Genomic DNA, 27,610 nt, shown 5'->3' on the forward strand with positions numbered 1-27,610 from the left:
GAGCTAGATGCCATTTGATAATCTATCTGTAAGCAATTGGAACAGATGGCTAATCAAGAGGAAACTTATGAATATCAATAACGAGATTTAACACCATTTCCTACTTTTTTTAGTGGATAGCACATAATCTCTAAACAATAATAAAATTACCTTAACATACTATGCTTTGAACGGTTGAATAAAAAAGGTCTTAGTGGATTTGAACCACTATCCCTTGGAACTTGCTTATGTTTCAAGTGCTCTACCAACTTGAGCTAAAGACTCATCAAATAGAGTTTGGAACTTACAAGTAACCCTAAAACATTGACACAAACCTGCTTCAAAGAGAATACTCAATGGGGTTTCTAAATTTCAATTAAGATTCAAAGTGTTGTGAACCTATAAAAAACCACCGGCACTGTGTTGGGTTCATCTCATAAAGCTGGTTAAGAACAGTTCTTACAGCTTTGTATGTGAAATAGTTGAGTATTTGTTGTAAGTAAAGAAATCCTTTAATAACATCAAAATAATACAATTAAAATAGGATCAACTAAGTGAGATTGCAACTATTACTTCACCTGATAAAATTAGAAAGCAGAATCCAAGTAAAGCTAGACTCAATCTAGACCAAAGCCTCTAAATAAACCCACAATAGAAAAGTAAAGCTAGCACATAATCCAGTATAGAATCCAAGTAGTAGTCTAACCAGAAGCAATTGACAAAGGCACAACAGAATAAAAGCAAAGAAAATTCCACAAGATAAGGGAAATAATAGAGGAGTCTTACATACCCTCAGACCTAAGAATCAGATCAGCAACAATCTCTAGCATCAGAGGCAACTCATCAGCACCACTGAAAGTTGTGAAAAGAATAGTCCGTAAGATCAGATTTTTTGAGAGAAGACTTTGGATAGTATGAAACAGAAAGTCTCACATATGCATTTACTATTGAAGGGCATGGCTCCAACTTAAACCAAGAATTCTCCAAATCAGACTAGGACTTTGATTTGCCAAACAAGTTAATGAAAAGAAACTCAACTCAACCCAATTATTAATCCTTATCTCCGTTACCAAAAAAAAAAAAGAATTAATCCTTATCTAATATAAATTAATAAAAGAAATCTATTCAAAGGATTATATAAATAGGACACAAGAAATGATAAAAATAAAAAATAAAAAGACACCAAAATTATGATTCTGCTCTAGCATTTGTGCTTTGGCTGATTTGAAAACTCTTCAATTCCCATCTACAAGTCTTCCACATGGAACAGACTCCACAGGAGAATGCATGTCAAAGCAAGCTCCATCAAACATATAGTTTATAGATTTAACTGAAAAAACCACTCTGAGAGAATGGCAGTGGCATGTTTTGTCTCCCATGCTAGCTTAACTAAATAAGAAACTACCAAAGATGATGGCATAATGGAGAAGGTAAAGGCAAATAAAACAGCAATGCCATTATATGATTGAAGGTTGCTTTAGAATCACTTAAGCTTCAAATTTTTCAAAAATAAAGGTGGCATGCACCAAATCATATAGCTCAGCCAGTTCGAGTTGTGATTCATTATGTGACCACCGCTTTGAGGACTACCCACATGCTACTTCTTACGAATAACAGAAGTTATTTGCCCCTCTTTTAATGCAGTCAAAGTGGTTGCAAAGGAGTGCAATTTTCTAGTGTAATTTGGCCATGTTACAAAAGAACCTATTGAGAAGATCCCACATTCCCACCCATTCACACAACATACGGTTCCAACCACACATTATCCAAAATTTCAGCAACATGTATAACACTTTAGTTCATTTAAAGTCCCATAGAGAAAATCCAAAAACAGAGATCTCAAATTACTAGACCCATAGTAAGGTCTTTCATCTTCTTCCCTTCTATCTTACAATTCTCATTCTTTTTATTTTCAGCTCATTATGAGCACTCAAATCAGAAATTTAGAGAACCTAAGGGCTATAAGACATATATATTCTTGAATGTTATTGGAAATTGAAACAAAGCATCCCTTCAAAATCACAATAGAGAGTAGATCTAATATCTTCAATCCAACCCAAGCTACTGGTTTCCATAGATATTATAATAATAAGAAATCAAGAATATAAAAATAAAGAGAAAAGAAAAATGGTTTTTTCTTTCTCCCCATCATCATATATCAGTCTTTATAAGTCTTTTAATTCTCATACACATTCACTCCAACTACAAACTTCACCTCTCAATATACTGCAATTCTCTTTCTGTCACCAATTACTCTGACATTCCCTTCTCTTCCCTCTCTCCTTCTACAATGTCCATGGTCCCATGAGTAGGTTGTCTATACTCTATAACAATCTTCCTCTCCTTCTGCAACTGTCCATGAGTAGATTGTCTATAACAACAAAAGTACAGTACAATACCTACCGTGCAAGTATTACAGAGGCAGGGTATTCATAGGGTCTACTAATGGAGACCTTATGAAGCCATTGGATTTTTTCATTGCATTGGGGGAAAGGGGATGAAACGATCTTCCTAACCAACACCAGGAGCTAAAACTGAACTAATAGGGGAAGTAAAGCACCATAGATCAAAGAAATTTATTAATTTAAAGGCTCATCAAAAAAGGGAAAGGAAAAATATCTGTGGTTTCAAATCTGTATGTGACCGATTGGTTTCAAAGAGCTGAACAGTATAAGCAAAACAAAAGAATTTCTCACCTTTTCACTGCAATGCAAAACAGAGATGGACAAATTGAAAAAAAAAATCGGTATGGTAGGTGAGAAACTACCCTAGGGTTTACAAAATCGGTCTGGAAAGAGAAGCTACCCTAGGGTTTTCAATTTGAAAAAATCGGTAGGGAGCGGGAAGAGGACCTCAGATTTTGAAATCAGTTAGGCACAGAGAGAGAGAGAGAGAGAGAGAGAGAGAGAGAAAGAAGATGAGGAACCCTAGATGGATTCGCCCACAAAGAGGCATAGAGAGAGAGCTCAGATTATTTCATTACCTGTTCCCGAAATCATTTTGCACACAGCTTCAATGGCGTCTGTCTTCACCTCTGGCGATAAGATTTCTTCAGGTTCACCAACGTCCTTTGTCGAGCCTAGAAGATGAGATGAGGCGCTTATCGTTGGAGCAAAAGGTGAAGCGAGAGGCGCAAACCGTTTGAACAAAGGTGAAGCGAGATGCAGAAGACCTCAAGACTTCCTCTCTTCTTCCTCGTTTTTCCACATAGTGAAGCTTGCTTCTCTCCTTTCTCGTTGATCGCCTAGCAGAGGAAGCAGAAGTAGCATCAATGGAGGTTCGATTGACCTTGGAGATGACTTTGCTGGGTTTCGTTGGGAAGACGATGGTTGTGAAGCTTTTGGAGAGGGCACCTTTTTTTCACTCACGATTTTTATCGGGCACAATTTTGTCCAACTTGTGCCAAGAAACATAAAAACATGTCGGACATGTTCCGTCAAACCTGTTCCATGACCCATAAATTTCAATTTATGTTTCTAAAATCACTAAAACCGAAACAGTTTTATCAAACGGTTTTTAGGGTGTTTTTCCATTTCTCAGAACAGAAAAACACCAAAAAACAGTTTCTGAGAAGGTTATCAAGCGAGCTCGCAGTTTTTAATTGAACTCATACTCTACTACATCAGTGCTGCATCTCATGTATGTGTATGTGTAATATATGACCCCAACCTCACAATTCTCCATCAATGGTGAAAACCTGAAATAAAACAGAAGCAACATCTTTAGGTTAGCTGTATCTCCATGGAACCAAATATTAATGGGATGAGTAGTTCTTTGCATTTTAAATTTATGGGCAATGATTATCTAATTAACTTGCCACTTGAAGGGAAACTGTGCTGAAATACTCACCTTTTAAATTTCTGGTAAAGCCATTGAACCATGCTTTTGAAGCACTGTAATTAGCTTGTCCTCAACAGAGATGCCTTATTGATTATTCTTCCCTGCAGAATTAAATATTTTAAGGGTAGACAACAAGATTCAAGAGAATTGGCAGACAAACTGGAAAACTACTTTATCTAAATAATATCTAAGACCGAATTAAGTTCTTCAATTTCATATCCCAAGAGAATTTTTTCAACAATCCTTAAGTTCCTAGGGGATTTCTTACCCAAGTCCAATTTCTTCCTTCTCATCAGCAAACCATCCCGAGTGATTCCTAACAACATTGTGGCACAATCAGGGTAAAGTGTAAGAAAGGCAAACAATGGAAGCAAGGGAGATGTTAGAATATATAGGCCAGAATACCATAGGGGTATTCTGGACCTTTCCTCATGTTTTTTTCTCTCTTTTCCCTGGTTTATATTATGCCGGCTATGTAAGGGCATATATGTCCATGTATTTCTGTTTTATTAATATAAATAAAGGGCTTAGGAAATCATATCGATTCACTTAAGCATTAATCTCAAAACTGTTTTGTTAACATGGCATTAGAGCCACGATTTCTCTGACCTGTTTTGAAAACCCAAACTTGTAATAACCTGCAATGTTTATTCATACATCAACTGTTGACAAAATGGATAAAAATGACAATGGAAAGACAAAAGCTGCTCTCCCAACCAGAACAGAACAGAAAAGATGGTGGAACTTAATATAGTGAAAGAAAATTTATCTTTCATGTATCTAAAATATCATTATTGCTCTCTTCACGAATGTTGATGTTTACAATCTAACACTTCAAATATTTAACCCAGATCGAAAGAAGTTAAGGAAGACTGGTAATGATTTTTCAGACCCCATGGCTTTCTCCAGTAAGTAAAATCTCTAGAAGAATTTCTGTTACTAAAAAACAACAAAGATAAATAAACAATGAAAATTGAGAAAGAAATTAATGAATCTGGCATCATTGATAACAAGGTAGAGCCTTGAATCACAAAAGGCTTCCTTGTTTACAGACAGATGTGACTTGCAGAAGTCCACTACTTCCTAGACAAGAAAACAAACAAAAGCATAGGATGTGAAGACTAATTAGGAAACACATTTTTGCCCCTACCAAGAGGTGGTGGTCTACTATTGTAATGGTAGTAATAGCAATAGAAGTATACACATTCTTGCCCCTACCAAGAGGTGGTGGTCTACTATTGTAATGGTAGTAATAGCAATAGAAGAAGTAATGGTAGCAGTGCAGTTGTAGCTAGTAACCCTTGAAATATTCTTTAACACAAGTGGCATTAGGTTTATCTATCATCAAAATTAAGGTTTGAAGAAAATATAAGAGGATTCCAAGAAAATTTGCTTAGTCCTGAGAGGCTCCAGCTGCAGATCGTCTCCGGTTGTTCGGCCTCTTGCATGCTCTCATCAACAAGTTGCATGTAGAACCCCAACCCAAGAATTGGTACTTTCTCTCTCTCCCCAAAAACCCAAAAGTCACTCTATATCTTTAGGGAACTAACTAGCTTTTTGGTTTGAGTCTTCTCAAAATCAGCTGCAATCCTTACCCACTTGGTGAAGGACCTTGTGAAATCTGGGAAAACCTAAAAGTTATGAAGAGTTTGTGTGGTTATTGGAGGAGAGTTGGTAATTCTAGCAAGCAATAAGGGCCAGCATGATAACACTTTTGTTTCTCTTTCTCTGTTTTTTTGTTCATGGGAACACAAAAAAAGAATGGAAATCCATTTGTTAACACCGGTTCAATTTTTTTGTTCCTGGGAATGAACCAGGACAAAAAAGTTGCTGAGAAATAGAAAAAAAAGGAACTCTAATTTGAAGCTTCTCTATTTTGTGTTTTCAATCAAAACAGTTCGATTGATTCTACTTTTTATTTTTTATTTTTTGGTAAATTCAAATCTATTGAGCAAAACATGCAGAACACGTTGGGGTTGGGTTACAAATCTCAATCATCCACGGAGTGGATAATGGTCAATCTGTCGTATACGAAATGGACAGGGCCTTCCTGGCTAGAGTGCGCCAATACATTAGCATCTCTAGAAATACGAGAGAAAGAGCATGCTCTAAAACAGGGAGCAAGCAAGAGGATGTTTGCAATAACAGGTTGGAGGGCTAGAGGGTGAGGACTAGAAGGATTCTGGATGAGCTTGACAACTCCTTTGCAATCTGACTCCACCAGAAATATCTTCAATGCATAGAGCAATTGCCTCGACAAGGCCTGTTCGATTAGCTATGGCTTCGCCAACCATGCTGCAATCAAGAAAAATCACCACTGATTTTACAAAGATAGGGTCACCTCGGTGGTCCCGAATTGTTATACCCAAGCCTCCTTTACATTTGTCCTTGGATAGTGATGCAGTAACAGTTCAACTTGAGGAAAGGATGGCACGGGGTGGCCAAATTCTTGAGACCCCCGGAGGTGAGGATGGTGAGATCTGATGATCTTGGGACTAGGCCGAGTTGATAACTTCTAGAGGAGTCTAGGTTTTGCGGTCAAATACTAGATCATTCCTATCCCTCCAAAGAGTCCAAAGGATAAAACTACAGAGACTCAAGAAGGTCTTCTTATCTTTGTTTGATGAGAGCTGAATGTTACTCCATTCATCCAAAAAGTCAGCAAGCTTCTAAATTTCGTGCTTGGAGATACGGAGGGCTATTACAGATCCAAACCATGATGCTTGAGCGAAGGGGCAGAAGAATAAAATATGCTCAGTTGATTCTATATCTCCATTGCATCGGAGGCATCGAGGATCCAAAAGAATACGCCGCTGGTGGAGGCATTCTCCCGAGGCCATCCCCTCTGAACCAACTTGCCATAAGAAAGTCTTCACTTTCGGGAGGGTGGGCCACTTCCAAATTTCTTTCCAAACTGAGGTGGGAGTTAAGGCCCATGCACTAATTCTCAAAATTGAGGAACGCTCAGCTAGCTTTTGATTTTGTATGTTATTAAGCAAATGGTAAGCAGTCTTGACTAAGAAGCTTCCATTTGCAGAGGCACATACCCCAAGTTAAGGCATCCTCAGTAGAGAAAATAGATAGGTGAATCTTCAATATCGCTGCCTTTTCAGAGGGGCTGAAGAGCTCATCCAACAAGTTAACCTTCCATGGACGAGAATTCGGATCAATAAGCTCGTCTACCCTATTGAAGTGTGGAAGAGCTTAGGAGCACAGGGGATATTTTGGCTAATCAAACTGTTTAACAAGATCTTGAGTACAAAGAAAATGCCAGATGAGTGGAGGAGAAGCATTGTAGTTCCGATTTATAAGAATAAAGGTGATATCCAGAACTGCAATAACTATAGAGGCATAAAACTAATGAGTCATACCATGAAACTTTGGGAAAAAATCATTGAAGCCCACCTAAGAAGGAAAACTAATATTTCAGAGAACCAATTTGGTTTTATGCCAGGGAGATCCACGACAGAAGCTATTTACCTTTTATGGAGGCTTATGGAAATATTTAGAGCTTACAAAAGGAATGTCCATATGAGCTTTATTGACCTAGAAAAGGCTTATGATAGAGTCCCTAGAGAGCTCATTTTGCATGTCCTAGGGAGGAAAAGGAGCTCAAGTAATTATGTGGATATAATTAAAGACATGTATGAGGGCGTGGTGACGAGTGTCAAAACTACAGAGGGCCAAAATAGTGAATTCCCTATTACAATTGGGTTACACCAAGGATCAGCTCTAAGCCCTTATTTGTTTGCACTCATTATGGATGATTTAACCAGGCACATCCAAGATGAGGTCCCTTGGTGTATGCTTTTCACTGATGATATTGTTTTGATAGATGAGACGGTGGAAGGGATTAATGCAAAGCTGGAGTTATGGAGATCAAGCTTGGAATCACGAGGTTTTAAGTTAAGTAGAATAAAGACAAGAGTATATGATGTGTAGCTTCAGTCAAACCAGGAGAGGTGATGAAGTGGTGAAACTTGAGGAGCGAGAGCTGCCACAAAGTGAATGCTTTAGATACCTGGGGTCAACCATTAACAAAGAGGGTAATATAGAGGATGATGTTTCCCACAGAATTAAAGTAGGATGGACGAGGTGGAGAGGTGCATCAGGAGTGTTATGTGACAAACGCATACCTGTTAAGCTTAAGGGGAAATTCTACAGGACAGTAATAAGACCAACCATGACGTATGAAGTGGAATGTTGGGCAGTTAAGAAGAGTAATATAGATAAGATGAGTGTAGCGGGGATGAGGATGTGTGGCAAGACCAGGAGAGATAGAGTAAGGAATGAGTGTATTAGAACCGAATTAGGAGTTGCACCAATCCAGGACAAACTTCAGGAGAGCCGCTTGAGGTGGTATGGTCATGTCCAACGGAGACCTATGGATGCAGCGGTAAGGAAGAGTGATCAGATTCAATTTGATGGAGCTAAGAGAGGTAGGGGCAGGCCTAAAATGACTATTGGAGAAGTAGTAAGAAAGGATATGCATATGGTAGGGCTCGATCCTAGTATGACCGTAGATAGAGTTGTTTGGAGGACTATTGCTTTCGCTTTTTCCATTACTTATTCTCAATTCTTCTTCCTTTTACTTCTTTTACTTAGCTTATTTCTTTTACTATCATAGCATCTATCGGATCCATGTAGCCGACCCCATTTAGTTGGGATAAGGTTATGGTTGTTGTTATAAGCTCGTCTACCCTATGAATCACCGAGTTTCTAGGAGGGGTAGAACTAATTTTGAAACCTGGGAACGATGGGAGCCATTTGTCATGCCAAATATCAATTTTGCTGCCATTACCCACTCTCCAGACTAGGCCTTCCTTTAGAACTTCTTTTTATTCGATGATGCTCTGCCAAGCTGAAGATGGGCTATTTCCCAACCTTGCCTCCATAAAATTACAATGAGAGAAATATAGGGACTTCATGAAAACAGCCCAAGGAGAGTCAGGTTCAGAGAATAACCTCCAGGTGACCTTAGAAAGAAGAGCCATGTTGTCGCAAGGTCCCGAAGCCCCAGCCCACCACACTCTTTGGATTAACATAGTTTATTCCACGTGAGCCAATGGACCTTTGATTCCTCCTCTGTCCCTACCCCAAAAAATCTTGTGGCTTTCTTTTGAATATGATTATGAATGGAAGAGGGCAATTTCAAATGAGACGCCATAAAATTCGTGATAGGGAGTGCCACAACCTTGAGGAGAACTTCTCTTCCCGCATGAGAAAGAAAACTTTGAGACCAACTGTAAACTCTTGCACTCATTCTATCACTGTTGCTATGGAAAAGCTCTGCCTTTTTACACCAAAATCTGTCGGCAAGCCTAGGTACTTTGATGGACCCTCACCATAAGGAATTTCCAAAACTTTACTGATCCGCTGTTTGAGCCTGGGGGTTATGTTAGGGCTGAAACAAATACTTGACTTCTTGGTGTGAATTCACCTAGAGGGGGGGTGAATAGGTGAAGGTTGGAAAAATAAAAACTTATGCGGAAATAGTCAAGTAACCAATGTAAAGACAAGCAATGAATAAATAAATAAATCAAAGAGTGACACAAGAGGTTTATAGTGGTTCGGCCAACAGTTTCCTACGTCCACTCCTCTCACCTTAGAGAGAATTTCACTAATTCGAATCTTGAGTAAGAGCAAGAGGACTCAACAACTAATCTTAATATAATGAGCAAGAGGACTCAACCTACTCGTGATTCCGAGCAAGAGAACTCAACCAACTTATGTAAAGTAAAAGTGGTACTAAGGGATTTAGAGTTACCTCAAACCTTTAGTAATGCTTTGCTACCTTTCAAACTATGAAACTTTAATGCAAATATGAATGAAGGGAGCTAAGTGAGAATGAATGCCTTGGATTGGTGCTTGAATTCTCACTTGAGAGTGACTTATTCTTGGAGGCTCTTGATTGTGATTAGTAGTGGTGTTTAGAGCCTTAAGCAAGTGGGTATTTATAGGCTAGATGGCTTAAATTAATTAGGAATCTAGATTAGGATCGGATTCCAAAAGCCATACATAATCCGGTATGCTGGATTCTAATCCGGTATGCCGGATTACCTAATTTCCATATAGAACAGGGGAATAACGGTCAAAAGCTAACAGTCACATACTGATCCGGTATGCCGGATCAGGGCAAAACTAAGCCAAAAAAAACCTGGTATGCTGGATGGGGATCCAACGTACTCCGGAGGGCTACTGTGAGTAATTTCCTAAGATTCCCATTAATCCGGTATGCCGGATCAAAAACCAGTATGCCAGATTGGGCAATTTCAATGGAAATTAGTCCAATTCCAATAAGGGTTTGGTTTGGGGGTTTCAAACCCAAATGGTCACATGTCTAAGGAGTCAAATTACCTCCTAAGGACATGCTACATGGATGTATTCGTGTGTGTGTGCATTACATCAATTTGTGACTTAAAATTACAAAAACAAGATTTACAAAAATCTTCATTATGTCTTCATTCTTCAATCTTCAATCTTCAATCTTCAAAGTTTGAATTGTTGACTTCCATGTCTTAGGAATCATTTTGAGCAATTATTCTTGTACATATTTGTATACGCTCTTGTACATGCTCTTGTGTTTATTTTTGTGTATGCTCCCCCTCACTTGGTGCTACGCTCTCATCTAAAACATCTTACACAAGTGTTAGTCCAAGAGAGGCTTTATTTGTTATCATCAAAACATAGCTTGGAGTATATGAGGAGGTTTCCTCAACACTTGGTATTAATATCTTACCCCACTAGCCATGCAATAAAGATCCACACAATCCCTTAAATTACACAACTCCTGCAATCTCACCTCCCAAAAAAGCATACAGTCATTCGCAAACAAAAGATGAGAGCGGGATTGTGATCGGTTTCTCACCTTGATACCATGTATAAGCCCTTTATACTCTGCATCAAGAATCACACTAGACAACACTTGGGAGCACATGATGAAAAGGTCTGGGAGATCGAGTCTCCTTGTCTAATACCTCTGGTAGGGTTGATCGCACATCGATCCGCACCATTAACAATAATTGAGTATCGAACTGATGTCACTATTCCTATAACAAGGGAAAGAATTTTTCACTAAAGCCCAGCTATGGAAGAAGCTGTCTAATGAAGGACCACTCAACCCTGTCGTAGTCTCGTTTCATATCGAGTTTGATTGCTGTGAACCTCTTCCTTCCTTTCTTCTTCCACTTCATATAGTGGAAAGATTCATGTGCCATAAATATGTTGATTGATATAAGCCTCCCTGGCACGATAGTGGATTGCAAGGGTGAGATCACTTGAGGAAGAACATTGTGGAACCTTACAACCAGAACTTTGGAAACAACTTTGGTCGCCACACCACATAGACTTATTGGTCTATACTGGTCAATGGATTGAGGGCAGCCCACCTTAGGAATTAAACAAATTAAAGTGTTGTTGTTGTGTTGTGGGAAAGCTCTTGTAGAGAAAAAAAGCATCGATAAAAGGAAGCAAATCTACACTGGTTAGCTCCCAAACTTTATGGGGGGAAAATTGGTGGAAAGCCATCCACACCTGGGGCTTTCAATGGGCCAAGGCTGAAAAGAGTTGTCTTAACTTCCTCAACCGAAGGGGGCACACACAGTTTGACATTATCCTTGATTAATACAGTGGGCTTGATACAGCTCAGAACTGATACAAGGGCGTCTTCATCTACCCTTTCTGAGTGGAAAACCTCCCCATATTGATTATAGATTTCCACTTGCTTGAGCCTCTTCATACATACATATATCTTCCCAACCTTACATTCATCTTCTGGGTTATTAGTCTTGGGAAACAAGTGTGTCCCTGATCTAGATCTTCCCCTGCAAACATATACAATCTTGCGTTAGGCAGAGTACCCGCTGCTAGTGTGGGCTCGACGGACTGCATGCTTAGTCAGGGTCGACCCTATTCTGTTTCCTTCTGCTCTGTCTAAATCTAGTCAGAACATCCAAATCCTTCCCCCATCCAATTTCCTCTGATCCCACTGAGCCTACTCCCCAAAACAAAAAATAGTAGAGCAACTCCCTAGCAATATGGATCCAACAGAGGAAGAACATCAAGATACTCCAACAGACCTTCGGATAGATCAGTTACAAGCAGAAATGACTGAATTGAGACAAATGATGACCCAGCTTCTCCAATACAATGAAGCTCAAGCTAATATCAACTTAGCACAATTAGGAACAATGATCAAACTGCCTTGGTCGTACCAAGGGCAATCCCTATGATTCCTCGAATCCTTCCTGTGTTGACTCAAAAAGGAGATAAAGATGAGAGTATAGCAAACCCTCCTCGGGAACTCCCACAACATAAAGGGAGAGGAAGACAAGGGAAAAGCTCGAGAAGCTAGAATTTGCCTTCAAAAACACCAAGGGAATGGAATATCAGATACTAAACACAAAGGGAATATTCTTTTTCCTTGACATCAGAATCTCTGAAAAATTCAAATAGTCGTTAGACAAGTTCAATAGGTCTATGACCCTAAAACCCATCCCAAAATCTACATTAGCCTGATGAATATGTGGGGTTTCTCTGAAAAACAAATGGGTAAGCATTCCTCTTCACACTTTTGGTGTCTACTTTACGATGGCTCATGTGATTAGATCCCACTTAGAAGAGGACTTGGGATTATATAGACAAAGCAGTATACATACAACCAAGGTTCGAGAACTCGGGTCTCGGTGCATCTTGGCCAGGCCAGAATCCGAGTCGAGTCGAGATCTCGCCGAGATCTCGGCGAGTTGCTGCAAATTTTTTTTTTTGGACTCGGACCCCCAACTCGGTGGGTTATACACATATTTTGGGTCTGAAACTTGGTATCCAGCATATTTCAGGCCATTTAAACACAATGGCATGCCCAGATTTGCTAAAAAACAAGTCCAAATATGAGTTTCACTTTAGACCATAGGTTGGTAGGCGACGAGTCGTACTAAAACAACCTAATCTACATATAATTTAGTAAAACATAGCAAATTAGCAATCAAAACATTCTAATTAGTACACATCAATCAAAACATTGAAATAAAATGTACATTACATCAATGTTCACTTAATTTGTTATAGAAAATGAGATTGAACAAGAAATTCATCCCCATATCGATCTATATAGAATTCCCATGTCATCGAATTGCTATAGTGTTGCAAATAGTGTGACACAGTTTCCATATAAGTCTTCTGATCAACATATACCAATTTCCCTATCTTAGGGTATATGAGAGGCTGTTGGTATGAGGTGTAAGATCCACTGCTACTGTCATAATGAGTTTGAGACATGTATGGCTGGTTTGGGACTAGGAATGTGTACCCAACACCTGACGCAGAGCTTTGACTGTCATACTCAGCTGCTGACGGCCCATACTGACCATAGGCACTATAATCAGAACCGGTGCTCTGCTGGCCATAGTCATAGCCATGATGATGCTGAGATGATTGCCATGACTGATGCTCATTAGTAGTATCTATACTCATGCTTCCAAAACTTGTAAGCATGGTGTTCATACTGCTGTTGTCCTCCTCCTGAGCATATGACTGATGTGAGTGTTTGCGACCCTTCTTTCTGTTGTATGTTTTAGGGTGGCCACCATGGTCTTGATCTTGAGTGGCATGCGTAAACTGAGACTCACCGGTGAAATGCACAGGGTCCTCCTGCGTTCCAACTTCTTGCTCGTACTGCTCGTACGATCATCATAATAACTGCCACTCCGCATGCCACTAGCAGCAGCAGCTTCACCACCACCACCACCAGCATCACCATCACCATCACCATCACCATCACCATCACCATCACTAGCATCACCAGTGTCATCACCACCACCACCATCATCATCAGCAGGACTTCCTACAGCAGGCTCAAAAGGTTTCGGTGACTCTGCATGTGCACGCCCCTCTTGCGTCGACATATATTCATCAACATCGTCTGCGATTACAGACACAATGGTGGGGTCGGGCCTACCCCAGGATCGATCCATATCAGGTGTACCACGATCCCTCACCCACTAGAATAGGGGATCCTCATCGTCATCAGAGTCCTCTTGAAAAATGTTGGACAGTTCAATAGGTTCTTTATCATTGGCCTCAATTCCTTCACGTATGTGCCTCATCCTTAATCTCATATTGTAGTGCACATACACAAGCTGCTCCAGTCGTTCGCTACCCAACCTGTTCCGCCTCTTTGAATGTATCAATGAGAATGTACTCCAGTTGCGCTCACATCCGGAGGATGAACAAGTTTGTGAGAGCACTTTCATTGCTACCTTCCTCAGGTTGGGTGAACTTGTACCATAAAGCACCCACCAGTCGGCTGCATTACAAATATAGAATAGTAAGATTATGTACATTCTAAAGAGATAAAATTATAATTCATAAATGTAATATCATGCCACCTACCAGGGTCTGACTTTTGTCTACCCTCCACTGCAGCTAGTCCACCGAAACTTGCTGAGGCCTCTTTGAAGTATTTGATCTATTTTCAATTTGAGGCATTAGTATTTCCTATTTAGTAATTACATTCATAAACTAACTACCAAAGTGCCAAAGTCCCATACTCTCACCTCATCATTGCAAACAGCTTGTGTCTTTGGATGGGGCTCCAACTTCTGAGTAACAGCTTGAACTGCCTCTAACAATTCTATGTCTAGCCCAAGATCATGGGAGTAGTGATACTTTGGATTCAAATAGTATGCTGGTAAAGTAATCACCACAAATATGATTTGTTAGTGACTTAATCGCTTTAATGCCTTTAGGGTTTTGAATATGTAAATGTAAAAAAGTTATAACATTTAAAGTATAAAGTATGTTGAACTCACCAGCCTTATGCAATGGATGACTCAAGTGCTTCTCCCACCGCTTATCAATGATGTTAGTGTAGGACTTTGCACTTCGAGGTATAGCAGCTCTACCATTTCCTTCATTTTTTGGATGGCAGCATAAATGTGGCCCAAAGTAGGCTTCTTCTCTGTATCAACCATCCTCAGTATTGCCACCACTGGCTCTAATATGCCAACCACTTTCCCCAAGTCCTTCCAAAATCCATCATTTGCAATGGTCTGTTGTGCTACCTTTGCTTCTTCTGACTTAGAACCTTGCCAACCAAACCATTCATGACTTGCAAACATACACCTTAGACCTATCGCCTTACTCTGAAAGCTCTTCAATGCAATGTAATTGGTGGCAAATCGAGTGACACCAGGCCTCACTAAATCTCCATTACATTTCTCCCTCATCAAGGCTAAAGCATAAGAATGGTTGTACACAAAAGTTGTCACTTGTCTTGCCCTATTTACCACACCCTCCACCAAAGTCTTTTTCCCCATGTCCTTCAGCATTAAATCAATAGCATGGGCTGCACATGGGGTCCAAAAGAGCCGGATCCTCTTACTCTTCTTATTCATCAACTTCTCTCCAGCCTTTTTATAGTTGGAACCGTTATCTGTCACAATTTGGATACCGTTCCTTGGTCCTACCTCCTCCACCACTTGCTTCAACTCCTTATACAAGTATGATGCATCCTTTATATGCTTTGATGCATCGATAGACTTCAAGAATATAGTCTTTCCATTGCAACTCACCATGAAATTTATGATGGACAGCCTAGTAGGTCCAGTCCAACCATCAGCCATAAGAGTAACCCGATATGTCTCCCACATTGGCTTCAAACCATCAATGTATTCTTTTAGCTCCTCTATCTCCTGAGGCAAATATAAATTGTATAATTCAAATGGTGAAGGTCCCTTCCATCCTGCACCAGCCCTCCCTGCAGCATCAAGGAATGCATTATAGTATGTTCCTTGTACTACATTGGCTGTAATGCTATGGTAAAGCATGAACTTGCTGAAGGCTTTTCGTGCTTTCTCTTGTTTACCACCAAATACTTGTGGGATGGTTGGCTGGTAGGTATCTTGTTGCCTAAAAGTGGTGGGATCCTGCTCAAAAATGGGTTCTGGACCTTGTACTCGTGGTCGGGTTTGGGGTCGTGGTATATTTCTTGTCCCAGTGCTTCTCCTCCTCTCATCTGCTTGCACTGGTGCAGCTGAGCCAGATCCACCAGCTCCTCTTTCTTGCTTGCTCATATGCTCTTATATTATCAAAATGAAAACTTTGTCTACTCTCAGCCAAAGTCTGCTGGTAAATTCTCCATTCAGCCTTTGATTGAAACTCACCACGTGGAGGCCCAATGTCAGTATCATCTCCGCCACGGACTTCTGCACCAGCCCTCTCTAGTATTGCCTCATTAAACTCTTGTTGCATTATTTCCCTCTCATATTTTTTTAATCTTCCTCCTTTCAAATGTTGTGCCATTGCCACTTTCACTTGGATAGGAACATTTGGGCATGATGAAACATCCTTGCCTGTACTAGACAAGTGTTGCTTTAACCTGGTGGCTCCTCCAGATAGCAACTTCCCACAATAATTGCATTTGGACTTCTTTTTGTCTGCGGACATTGGAACTCCATGTTGCCATGCTATATCAGACATTGTATACAAAATGTCTTATGTTTTACACTGTTACATAAAAAAGCATGTATTAATAACCATGGATCACTTAAAGTAAGGTATTCAAGACTTAAAGTATGCTATTCATAACTCTTAAACGTAATGTCAAGCTACTAGAACTATGAAATAACTATCTCTTATTTATCCCCTAACCCTAGTATTTATTTGTTAATTAAAAATAATATTTTGAATTTTTTTTAAAACTATTTATACCTTGAAGTATAAGAAAAATATAATGTAATGATGAATTTGACACCATTTGAAGTTGAATATTATGTACATATGTTGTACATAATTCTCCATAAGCAATAAGTATTTTTCCTTAATATTATATATATATATTTTTATTTTTATAATATATTTATTAAATCTGAAAAATAAAATAATTTTTTTAATGGGTGAAAATAAAAAATTAATCCATGGGGCTGTAGAGCATCCCAAGTAGTTTAACATATATCAAAATCATTTTCAAACAATCACTATTCATCCTATTTTTTTCATTTTCTTTTTTCAAATAAATCATTTATTTTTCCAGAAATTATAATAAATAATTTATTAACTGAAAAAAAAATCCGACTCCATGAAGTGATAGATCGGGCAAAGATGTTCAACATATATTAAAACCACATGAATCTAACAAGGATTACAAAAAAATTTTTTGGAAAAAATAGATTTGGGGAAGAAATAGAAAACACCTTTGAAATCTTGCAAATAGATGATGATGCTCCAAATTGGCACTTGAATCTTCACTTTGACACTTCAATCTAACTCCAAACAGTGCATTCCATCCAACAATCGAAAGAAAGAAGAAGAAATTTGAAGGAGATGTGTTTTTCCCCTTGGTTTAGAGCCTATCGAGTTCTGTTCCTGCTCTCTCTTATGTTGGAAATGGGTTTTTGGGTGAAAATTGGGCTGAATACAAGTAAATAGCACTTTTGGGCCCAACCGAGATATCGCCGAGATATTGGTTTTTTTTGTATTGAAAATATCTTGATTTTAAGCTTCGAGATATCACCGAGATCTCGGCCGAGAAATTGCACTCTTAGGAACCGACTAGTAACTCGACTCGGTATTGCCCAAAACCGAGAAACTCGGCGAGATCTCGCGAGTTCTCGAACCTTGCATACAACATAGAGATTGATGTAACTTGCCATGAGTTGGAGACCTCAAGGCAAAACCCTGGAGAAGGTTTCTCCAAATTAATTGTAAGATTCAAAGCTATGGCCGCAAGAACATGGGAACATCCCTCAGAGCATGAACAGGTTGACATGATTGTCCGGAACCCTAGTATAGAATTTAACGACCTCCTATACTTTTAGGATCATATCCTTTAGTTCCCTCATCGGCGCAAGGAGGAGGATTGAAGATAGGCTCTATCAAGATGCACAGAGCCAGGGGCAAATAATAATCATGTTCGGCTGGGCGGTGGAAGAAACCAGAGGCAGATTAAAAGCTATAACCTAGAAGTTAATATGATGAACAATAGCCATCAGCCAGCCACACTTTACTCAGCTGTACCTCCACCTATTCAGACAACATATCCCACATTTGCTCCACTAATCATGCTACCAAGCCCGTCACTGTCAAGACAAAGGTGACAATTCACCAACCTGAGAATGCCCATGACAGCCGTTTATTCCAAGTTACAGAGAGTCGAGAGCAATTTCAAATCCTTTACCTTTCCAGTACAACCCCAATCAGTACTGCCAATACCATACCCAAAAGGGGCATTCTACTAATGGGTACATGACTCTTTGATATGCAATCTACATCCGGGTCAAGCAAAATCAGATTCTCTTTCCCCAAAGTTAGTTCTCCTCACACCAAACTCCAACCGATTCTTTCAGGCAAAGAAGTTGTGGAAGTAGCAGAAATAAACACAAAACAAGAAAAGATCAAGAGACATGTCAAGAAAACAAGGGACATGAGAAGGAGGGGTACTAGCAAGAGCTTATCAGCTTTGGAATTTGAAGAGCTAAAAGGGTTCATGGATTTGGGTTTTGTTTTCTCTAAAGAATATAAGGATTCAAGTTTGGTTTCTATCATTCTTGGGCTGTAGAGATTGAGTAAGAAAGACAACCAAGAAACCCCCAATGGTAGAAAATTTTCATTACGTTTTCTCCCCAATACAACCAACATCCCCAATAGACCTTGTATGTATGGATTTCAATCACTATCACAAACCATAATCCATTATACACTAATATTGGAGCATCATGAGCTTTGACTGGACAAAACAATGATTGAAAATATTTTTCAAATAATATTATTTAGAGTAAATTACGCTGACTTCTCCTGACCTATCCGAAAATTATTCAAACCTCCCCTACATTTTTGACATTTACTCCCGTACCCCTTGATGCTAACAGTGTTAGAAAAAAAGATGAATTGACAATTTTACCTTTAATTATTGTTGAAGAATTAGACCAACCGGTACCGATTCAATATTTGTTTAATATGTAATATGTCCAGATACATTGTACCACAATCCAGAATAAGCTGAGTCAGCCTCAGCTAACATGCCTTATTTGTTCTCTCCTAAATCATTATAAATAAAGGGTTGGCCACTGTCTCTAATGACAAGCTAGAATTATTCTCTCTTTCCTCTCTATAATTCTTCTTGGTATCAGACCCATTTTTCCTCCTTTTTTGAATTCTTTTGAGAGTCAGCCCTTCCCTACTAGAGGTTTTGGCCTCCCAAGGCTAAGCATGGGCTCATAAATCATGCCACCCCAACCTACCTACTGACCACCACCATGGCCAACAGGCCCAACACCACCATCGCCGCTTCCATGACCACCAAATCTCTTGACACTGCCACTGAGGCATCACGCCTCTAATCTCTAAGGTATCCGACCCTCTCGCAAGGCTCTCAGGCCCATCTGCTGCTTCCACCAGGTCTCCCAGACCTCTCTGGCCACCTACAATAGTATCTCCAGCCGTCCGCTACCACTCGTAAGGCTCTAGGCTCCTTCCACCTATGACAGGGCTTATAGGCCCCATCTCCACCTCCGTCAGTCGCGACTAGGCTCCTGGCCCCCTTCTTTCACCTCCTTTCACTTGAGACAAGAGCTCAGGCCCCCTTTCAATTAATATTTATGGTTGATTGATTCTAGTAATGAATGAAGAGTTTACAGCATGAAGGAGAAGAGGAAGAAGAAGACAGTTGGAGAGAATCGTGGAAAGTTAGGAGATTCTTCTCCTAACATCCATTTACTTCATTAAGCCATAATTAGGAAATTACAAGGACCTCCCTAAGGAGGTAAAAGAGAAACATAATAAAAGTTACAAAATACAATTCTAAGACATATGACATAGACATGTACTAAAATACCCCTAGTACATACACTCTAATACTCCCCCTCAAGCTGGAGAATAAATGTCATACATTCCCAGCTTGGACAATAAGATACTGAAGAGACTAGGAATGAGACCCTTGGTGAAGATATCTGCTACTTGATCACCTGTCTTCACAAAGGGAGTACAAATGCACCCAGAATCCATCTTCTCTTTGATGAAGTGTCGATCAACCTCAATATGTTTGGTTCGATCATGCTGAACCGGATTATGGGCAATGCTTATAGCAGCTTTGTTGTCACAATAAAGTCTTATTGACCCTTCAGTTTCAAAGCTCAAGTCTTGAAGAAGTCTTTTTAGCCATATAAGCTCACACACTCCATGAGCCATGGCCCTAAACTCAGCTTCTACACTGGATCTAGCTACAGCTGGTTGTTTCTTGCTCTTCCAGGTAACTAGATTACCACCCATAAAGGTACAGTACCCAGAAGTAGATCTCCTGTCAGAGACTGAGCCAGCCCAGTCAGCATCTGTGTAGCCTTCAATCTGCAAATGGTCATGTCTGGCAAATAGAAGGCCTTTTCCCGGACAGGATTTCAAGTATCTAATGATGCGATACACCGCATCCAAATGTCCACTCCTGGGGGCATGCATGAACTGACTCACCACTCCAACTACATAAGAGATGTCTGGTCGAGTCAGGGAGAGATAGATGAGTTTCCCAACTAATCTTTGATACTTGCTTGCATCTATAAGAGAAGAACCACATTCATCACCAAGCTTATGATTTGGGTCAATGGGAGAAGTTGCCAGTTTGCACCCTATCATGCCTGTCTCTTTCAAAAGATCCAAGACAAATTTCCTCTGGCAGATGTTGATTCATTTCCTTGATCTAGATACTTCAATACCAAGAAGTATTTCAAGAGTCCAAGGTCTTTGATCTCAAACTGTCTAGCCAAATAAGACTTCAAGCTGTTTATCTCCGCAACATCATTCCCAGTTACCACAATGTCATCAACATAGATAATGAGAGTTGTAACTGTAGCATTACCTCTCTTGATAAACAAGGTGTGGTCAGCTTGGCTCTGATAATACCCATTCTTTAAGATGGCTTGTCTAAATCTCTCAAACCAGGCCTTAGGAGAGTGCTTGAGGCCATAGAGAGCCTTCTTCAAGAGACACACTTTCCCTTCAGCTGAGGGACACTTAAAACCAGGTGGAGGCTGCATGTACACTTCCTCTGCTAAATCTCCATGAAGAAATGCATTCTTCACATCTAATTGGTACATTGGCCAATCTTTATTGGCTGCCACCGACAGAAGAACTCTGATTGAGTTATGCTTGGCTACGGGGGCAAAAGTCTCTTGGTAGTCAATGCCATACACCTGACTATACCCTTTTGCAACCAGTCTAGCTTTGTAGCTCTCCACTGTACCATCGGATCTATACTTGACTGTATAAACCCATCTGCATCCAACTGGAGTTCTCCCCCTGGGAAGATAAACTAGTATCCAAGTATTGTTCTTCTCTAGAGCCACCATTTCCTCAGTCATTGCTTGCATCCATTTTGGATCAGATAAGGCGTCTGTGACATTTTTGGGAATAGAAGAAGACTCAAGGACAGTGGAAAAAACAATACATGTAGGAGAAATGGAGTCATAGGAAACAAACTGGGCAATGGGGTTAGTACAAGCTCTCTTCCCCTTTCTCATAGCAATGGGAAGGTCTAATTCAGAAGGAGAGGAATTACCTGACTGAGGAGGATGAGACTGAGGATGTGGATCCAAAGAGGGGTTTCGGCAAGGTTGCTTATACCATGGTTGCTTCCCTTTTTCCTTCAACAAGCATTCACCTCTTGTGAATACACCATCTTCTTTGAATCTTATTCCCTTGTATTCTTTTTTTCTGCTAGCATCACTACCACTACTAGCATCAATATCAACAACAACATCCACTTCTTTGTACTTTCCATTATCAAATAGGAATGGGGAAGTGGAGGTAGGCAAGGGAGCTAGAAAGGGAATGGCATCAGCATTCTATTCACTGCTAGTACTCTCCCCCAGAACAGAATGTTGAGGGGAAGAAAAATAAGGGACAGACTCAAAGAAGGTGACATCTTTGGAGAGAAGTTGCCTTTGGGAAGGAGGATGGTAGCACTTATACCCTTTGGTGGAATCAGAGTAGCCCAAGAAGATGCACTTGAGAGCTTTGGGATCGTGCTTGGTACGGGCTGATTTATTGACATGAACATAACAAACACAACCAAAGACTCTCGGAGGCAAGGAAAAAACTGAGGATTGAGGAGAAAGAAGAGCCAGTGGAGATTTGGAGCCAAGAAGTGGAGTTGGCATCCGGTTAATAAGAAATGTAGCGGTAAGAAGTGCATCCGACCAAAAGGTCTTAGGCACATACATACCAAAGAGAAGACCCCTGGTGATCTCCAGCAAATGGCGATTTTTACGCTCAGCCACCCCATTTTGTTGTGGGGTGTCAACACAAGCCAGTTGATGGAGGATGCCATTATCAGTAAAGAACTGTTGGAGTTCCCCATACATGTACTTACCCCCCTTATCAGACCGAACAATTTGAATGCGGGTACCAAACTGAGTACTAATAAGGTGATAAAAATCCTTGAAAGCATCACAAACATCACTTTTTTGTTTCAGCAAAACAGTCCAAGTAGACCGAGAATAGTCATCCACAAATGAAACAAAGTAACGAAATCCAAATAAAGAAGTAGTAGGGGAAGGCCCCCAAACATCAGTATGAACAAGGGAAAAAGGTGTAGTAGATCTATTACCATGATAAGGATAAGATGTGCGACAGTGTTTAGCAAAAATACAAGATTCACACTGAAAAACATAAGATGAAGGAAAAGAAGTACTACGACCACAAACATAAGCTGCAGCAGTAGATTGGGCAGGTAACCGTGGTTCAAGAAGATAGAGTCCTCCTTTCTCAGTCCCACTGCCAATAACCCTCTTTGTCTCCAAATCCTGAAAGACACAATAGGAAGGAAAGAAAGTAACACAACAATGTAAGGATTTGGTTAGGTGACTCACTGATAATAGGTTAGTAGCAAAATCGGGAACATGAAGGACAGACTCAAGGGAAATAGAAGGAGTAACTCGCACATTACCCTTACCAGAGATAGAAGAAAGGGAACCATCAGCAACCCTTACCTTATCCCGGCCAGAGCAAATGGAGTAGGAATCATAGTACTGGGACATACCAGTCATGTGGTCAGAGGCGCCAGAGTCAATAATCCATATGGGTGCAGGAGAAGGAGTAGACGAGACCTGCAGAGCTGAAGCAGAAGTAGCTGACCCTCCTGAAGTAGAACCAGTAGCTGACCCTCCAAGGTGAGACATGAGCCGGCGGAGGGCGGCAATGTCATCCTGTGACAGAGAATCAGGAGCAGACTGGAGTCCAGATGTCTCAGACTCGGATGTCACAGAGTGAGCCCGAGCCCCCCCAAGCTTGCCTCCATGGGCACTAGAGGAACCACCACGCATACTAGGGGCCTGCCCATGAAGATCCCAACACCTGTCCTTGGTGTGTCCAAGCTTGCCACAGTGATCACATTTGAACCTCTCACGGTGATCTCCACGAGTTGGCCCTTGGCCTCTTCCCCCACTTTTCCAATCTCTGTGGGAACTAGAAACAAGAGCAGATCTCTCTGTTAATGGTGTAAGATCCATAGTTGTTCTCCTGGTTTCCTCACTCTGCAAGTAGTTGCACACGTCATCCAGAGCCATAACACTACTCAAATCTGCCACTCACAACAATTAAGAACCACACAAGACAGCACATCCTCAACAAGGTCTTCAACAGAAAAAAAAAAAGAGAAAATACCCTGCTGGCAGTATTGTGGATGACAGAGTAGAGCTCTCAAACCTGCTTCATGTAGCAATCAACACCTTATGAGCCTTAAAGAGGACCTCAAGGCACTCAAAAAGTCCCAGTCCCAAAGCAAATCAAGCTGCCAACAGGCAGAATCGAACAGAGAAAAGAAATCCACTGACGGAAAAAATTGGGCAGCAATATTTGGAGCAGCACTCCTCGAGCTGCTTCTCTCTTTAACCGACTGTTGGAGGGGTTGAAAGGACACCCCTGGGCGATCCAAATGCACCACACCTCATCCCAAAAGGTTGAGAGATGAGGGAGAAATGAAAAAAAGTTGCAGAGGCTGGCGGTAAAATGGTGCAGCTGTTGGAGCTTCAACTCTGCTTCATCAACATCTGCAGTCCCTCCATTCTATATTGAATCAAAGAATGGAACTCCAAAGGGATGTATTGCTTCACATGGTACAACCCCTAATGGAACCCTACAGAGAAGAAGGGTTCCAAAGAGAGGTAGAAGAAATAAGGCAGGCCCTAGCCAACTCTCAAACCAGAGGACCTTGATGCTCTAATACCAAGTTAATATTTATGGTTGATTGATTCTAGTAATGAATGAAGAGTTTACAGCATGAAGGAGAAGAGGAAGAAAGAAGAAGAGAGGAAGAAGAAGACAGTTGGAGAGAATCGTGGAAAGTTAGGAGATTCTTCTCCTAACATCCATTTACTTCATCAAGCCATAATTAGGAAATTATAAGGACCACCCTAGGGAGGTAAAAGAGAAACATAATAAAAGTTACAAAATACAACTCTAAGACATATGACATAGACATGTACTAAAGTACCCCTAGCACATACACTCTAACAGGTTCCACCTTTGATAGGCCCCAGTCCCCTGTTCCGCCTCAAACAGACACCCATGCCGCCTGCTCCATCTCCGATAGGCCCCCAGGTCTCCTGCTCCACTTTCAAAAGGCCCCAGCCCCCCCTTTTATCGACTTCTACACATTGCACCGAGGCTTCCAGCTCTTCTATTTCAATGTGATCACAACCCAGGGCCTTTGTCCCGTTATATTTCAGTGTTTTAATCTTCTATGCGCATGTACCAAGTTCTTTTTATTCCCTTTTTTTGTTCTACATGTTGTTGCCTACTATATGAAGTACCTATATGCTCCTTGTGTGAGCATTTGTTTAGCCTCTTGTTGATCAAATGGGAGACAGTTCTTCCGTTGCTACTGGGGGGGATGTTGGTAGTGTGGTGGGTCGTCAAGGAACACATGGCCATAACCATGCCCTTCCTGTTGAGCCTATTAAATTAAATGGTGCAAACTATTTGACTTGGTCATAGGTTTGCATGCTCACTGTAAAGAATCCCAGAATCTGTAACCAGTGCCTAGCAAAAAGAAGAGAGAATAGATCAAGAGATTAAGGGAGAAGAGGACAGAACATAATTTTTCTCTTTCTTGTCTTGTGTCTTATATATTTCTTGAAGGAAATACATCTATTTATAGATGGAATTCCCACCTAACATTAGACAATGGTAGTAGCCTCCCACCTAACACTTACCTAATCTGTTGACAATAGAAGATGATGGGAAAATACCCAATCTACCTTTTCTAACAATTTAATTCAACAATCCAAGACCCCATGGGTCGACCCATGTTACATTTCAACCCACATTGCAATATTATTCAACATTTGCTTAAACTAGGAAACTAACAATTAATAACAAACTAATAAAGGAAACCACGATAGGGGGACTCCCCCTATCATGTTACATATCTCTTAACACTCCCCCGCAAGCTGAAGTATACACACATCAGAAGAAAGCTCCAGCTTGGACCAACAAGAACAAATATGAAAGGTAGCACCAGTCTTGAACACATGTAGTCATAGACACCAACGAGCTCAAAGTAGCACTCCAATCAATGAATCCATCAACAATAGCAGCGCAAACAAATCCAATCAGCAAAAGCTCTTCCCAAGGAAGTCAACAAAATGCAGCACCCAACGGCTACATAAAATCCCATAAAAATGCAGTTCCGGTGACTACACAAAAGCCCATAAAAGTGCAGCTCCAATGGCTACACAAAATCTCATAAAAAGTGCAACACCAATGGCTACACAAAATCCCATAAAAGTGTAGCTCCAATGGCTATACAAAATCCCATAAAAGTGTAGCTCCAATGGCTACAAAAAATCCCATCTCGAGGAAGGCACTCTAACAACAATCACAACTCAATCCTTAGTCCCAATCAGACTCACTCTTGAGCTCCAAACACATAAAAAAGTCTCAAATAAAATTGTTTGCAGTAGACATCTTCAATCTCCCCCTCACGTGTAGTATTACACGTGAACAAATAACGACCAATGATCAATATCTCAAAGGACAGACATCGCAACAAATCTCATAAGCAAGAGCACCAGCAAATAAGATCCCAATAAATTAAGCTTCAATCACACCCCACACGGTAACAGATAATCTCCCCCTCACGGTAAAATGCTAGGCAAGCACAATCATCACTCCATCAAAAAACATAAGCCCAATGGCAATTCAAAAATTAATCCATGCAATCTTTGGTTGAGTCCAAGCAAAAATACCAAATAAAGTAATTTAGGGTTCCAAAACCTGGTTCAGATCATTTGTAGATCTACCCAATCAACAAAACGGTAGGTATTAAAAGGTAATGGCAATTTCGTAAATAACCAGAATATTTTCAAGGGGCCATGGGTAAATAAGAAACAATGGGACATGAAAGGAATTAGATTTATAGATGGGAGACATACTTGGAAGGGAAAATAAGTAAAGTCTATGAAGTAATTGAAGGAAAAAGTAAGGGCAATAATGGGATTCAAAAAATATAAGAGATATGGAGGAGTCCCCCTATCGTGGTTTCCTTTATTAGTTTATGTCTTTAATTGTTAGTTTCCTAGTTTAAGTAAGTGTTGAATAATATTGTAATGTGGGCTGAAATGTAACATGGGTCGACCCATGGGGTCTTGGGTTGTTGAATTAAGTTGTTAGAAAGGGTAGATTGGGTATTTCCCCATCATCCTCTATTGTCAACAGATTAGGTATTTCCCCATCATCCTCTATTGTCAACAGATTAGGTAAGTGTTAGGTGGGAGGCTGCCTCCACTGTTTATTGTCAAATGAGGCTGCCTCCATTATCAAATGTTAGGTGGGAATTCCATCTATAAATAGATTTATTTCCTTCAAGAAATATACAAGACACAAGACAAGAACAAGAAAAATTCTGTTCTCTCTTCTTCTCCCTTAATCTCTTGATCTCTTCTCTCTTCTTTTTGCTAGGCACTAGTTAAAGATTCTGGGATTCTTTACATGGTATTAGAGCTATAACCAATTACCGGTTTGAGAGTCATTTTTAGTTTCGTGGTTTTGTTTGGTTTCGATGAAGATTTGTATTGCTCTGATACCATGTAAAGAATCCCAAAATCTGTAACCAGTGCGTAGCAAAAAAAAGAGATCAAGAGATCAAGAGATTAAGAGAGAAGAAGAGAGAACCGAATTTTTCTTATTCTTGGCTTGTGTCTTGTATATTGTTTGAAGGAAATACATCTATTTATAGATGGAATTCCCATCTAACATTTGACAATGGAGGCAGCCTCATTTGACAATGGAGATAGTCTCGCACCTAACACTTACCTAATCTGTTGACAATAGAGGATGATGGGAAAATACCCAATCTACCATTTCTAACTTAATTCAACAAAGCAAGACCCCATGGGTCGACCTTATAGATTGGTCGAACCATGTTACATTTCAACCCACATTACAATATTATTTAACACTTACTTAAACTAGGAAATTAACAATTAAAGACAAACTAATAAAGGAATATACATATCTCCTTAACACTCATAATACGAAGCAATAATTTATTGGGATATGTGACTGGTGATTCTCCCAAGGCTTCTGAAAGTGAGGCTGCCAATGCTTGGTTGGAAAATGATGCCCTTGTAATGACCTTCTTGCTGAATTCTATGGAACCATTGATCAGCCCAAGCTTTGTGCTCTTAAACTCAGCAAAAGACTTGTGGGAGGCTGCGAAACACACTTGTACACATTCCAACAATTATTCTCAAATTTATGAACTGCGGAGACAAGTTCGGGAAACCACCCAGAAGGAATTATCTCT

The 27,610-nt window shown here is 40.2% G+C and overlaps 1 long non-coding RNA gene across 1 annotated transcript; it reads left to right on the top strand.

The window, feature by feature from the left end:
• The first annotated feature begins 383 nt into the window (after positions 1 to 383).
• Positions 384 to 16,772, top strand: LOC122640710. Its single transcript, XR_006329730.1, has 3 exons — positions 384 to 471; positions 7,932 to 7,935; positions 16,760 to 16,772. It is a non-coding gene; the product is annotated as an uncharacterized LOC122640710 (long non-coding RNA).
• Positions 16,773 to 27,610: the final 10,838 nt, after the last annotated feature.

The sequence above is a fragment of the Telopea speciosissima genome, chromosome 9, assembly GCF_018873765.1.
Source record: "Telopea speciosissima isolate NSW1024214 ecotype Mountain lineage chromosome 9, Tspe_v1, whole genome shotgun sequence".
Lineage (NCBI taxonomy): Eukaryota > Viridiplantae > Streptophyta > Magnoliopsida > Proteales > Proteaceae > Telopea > Telopea speciosissima.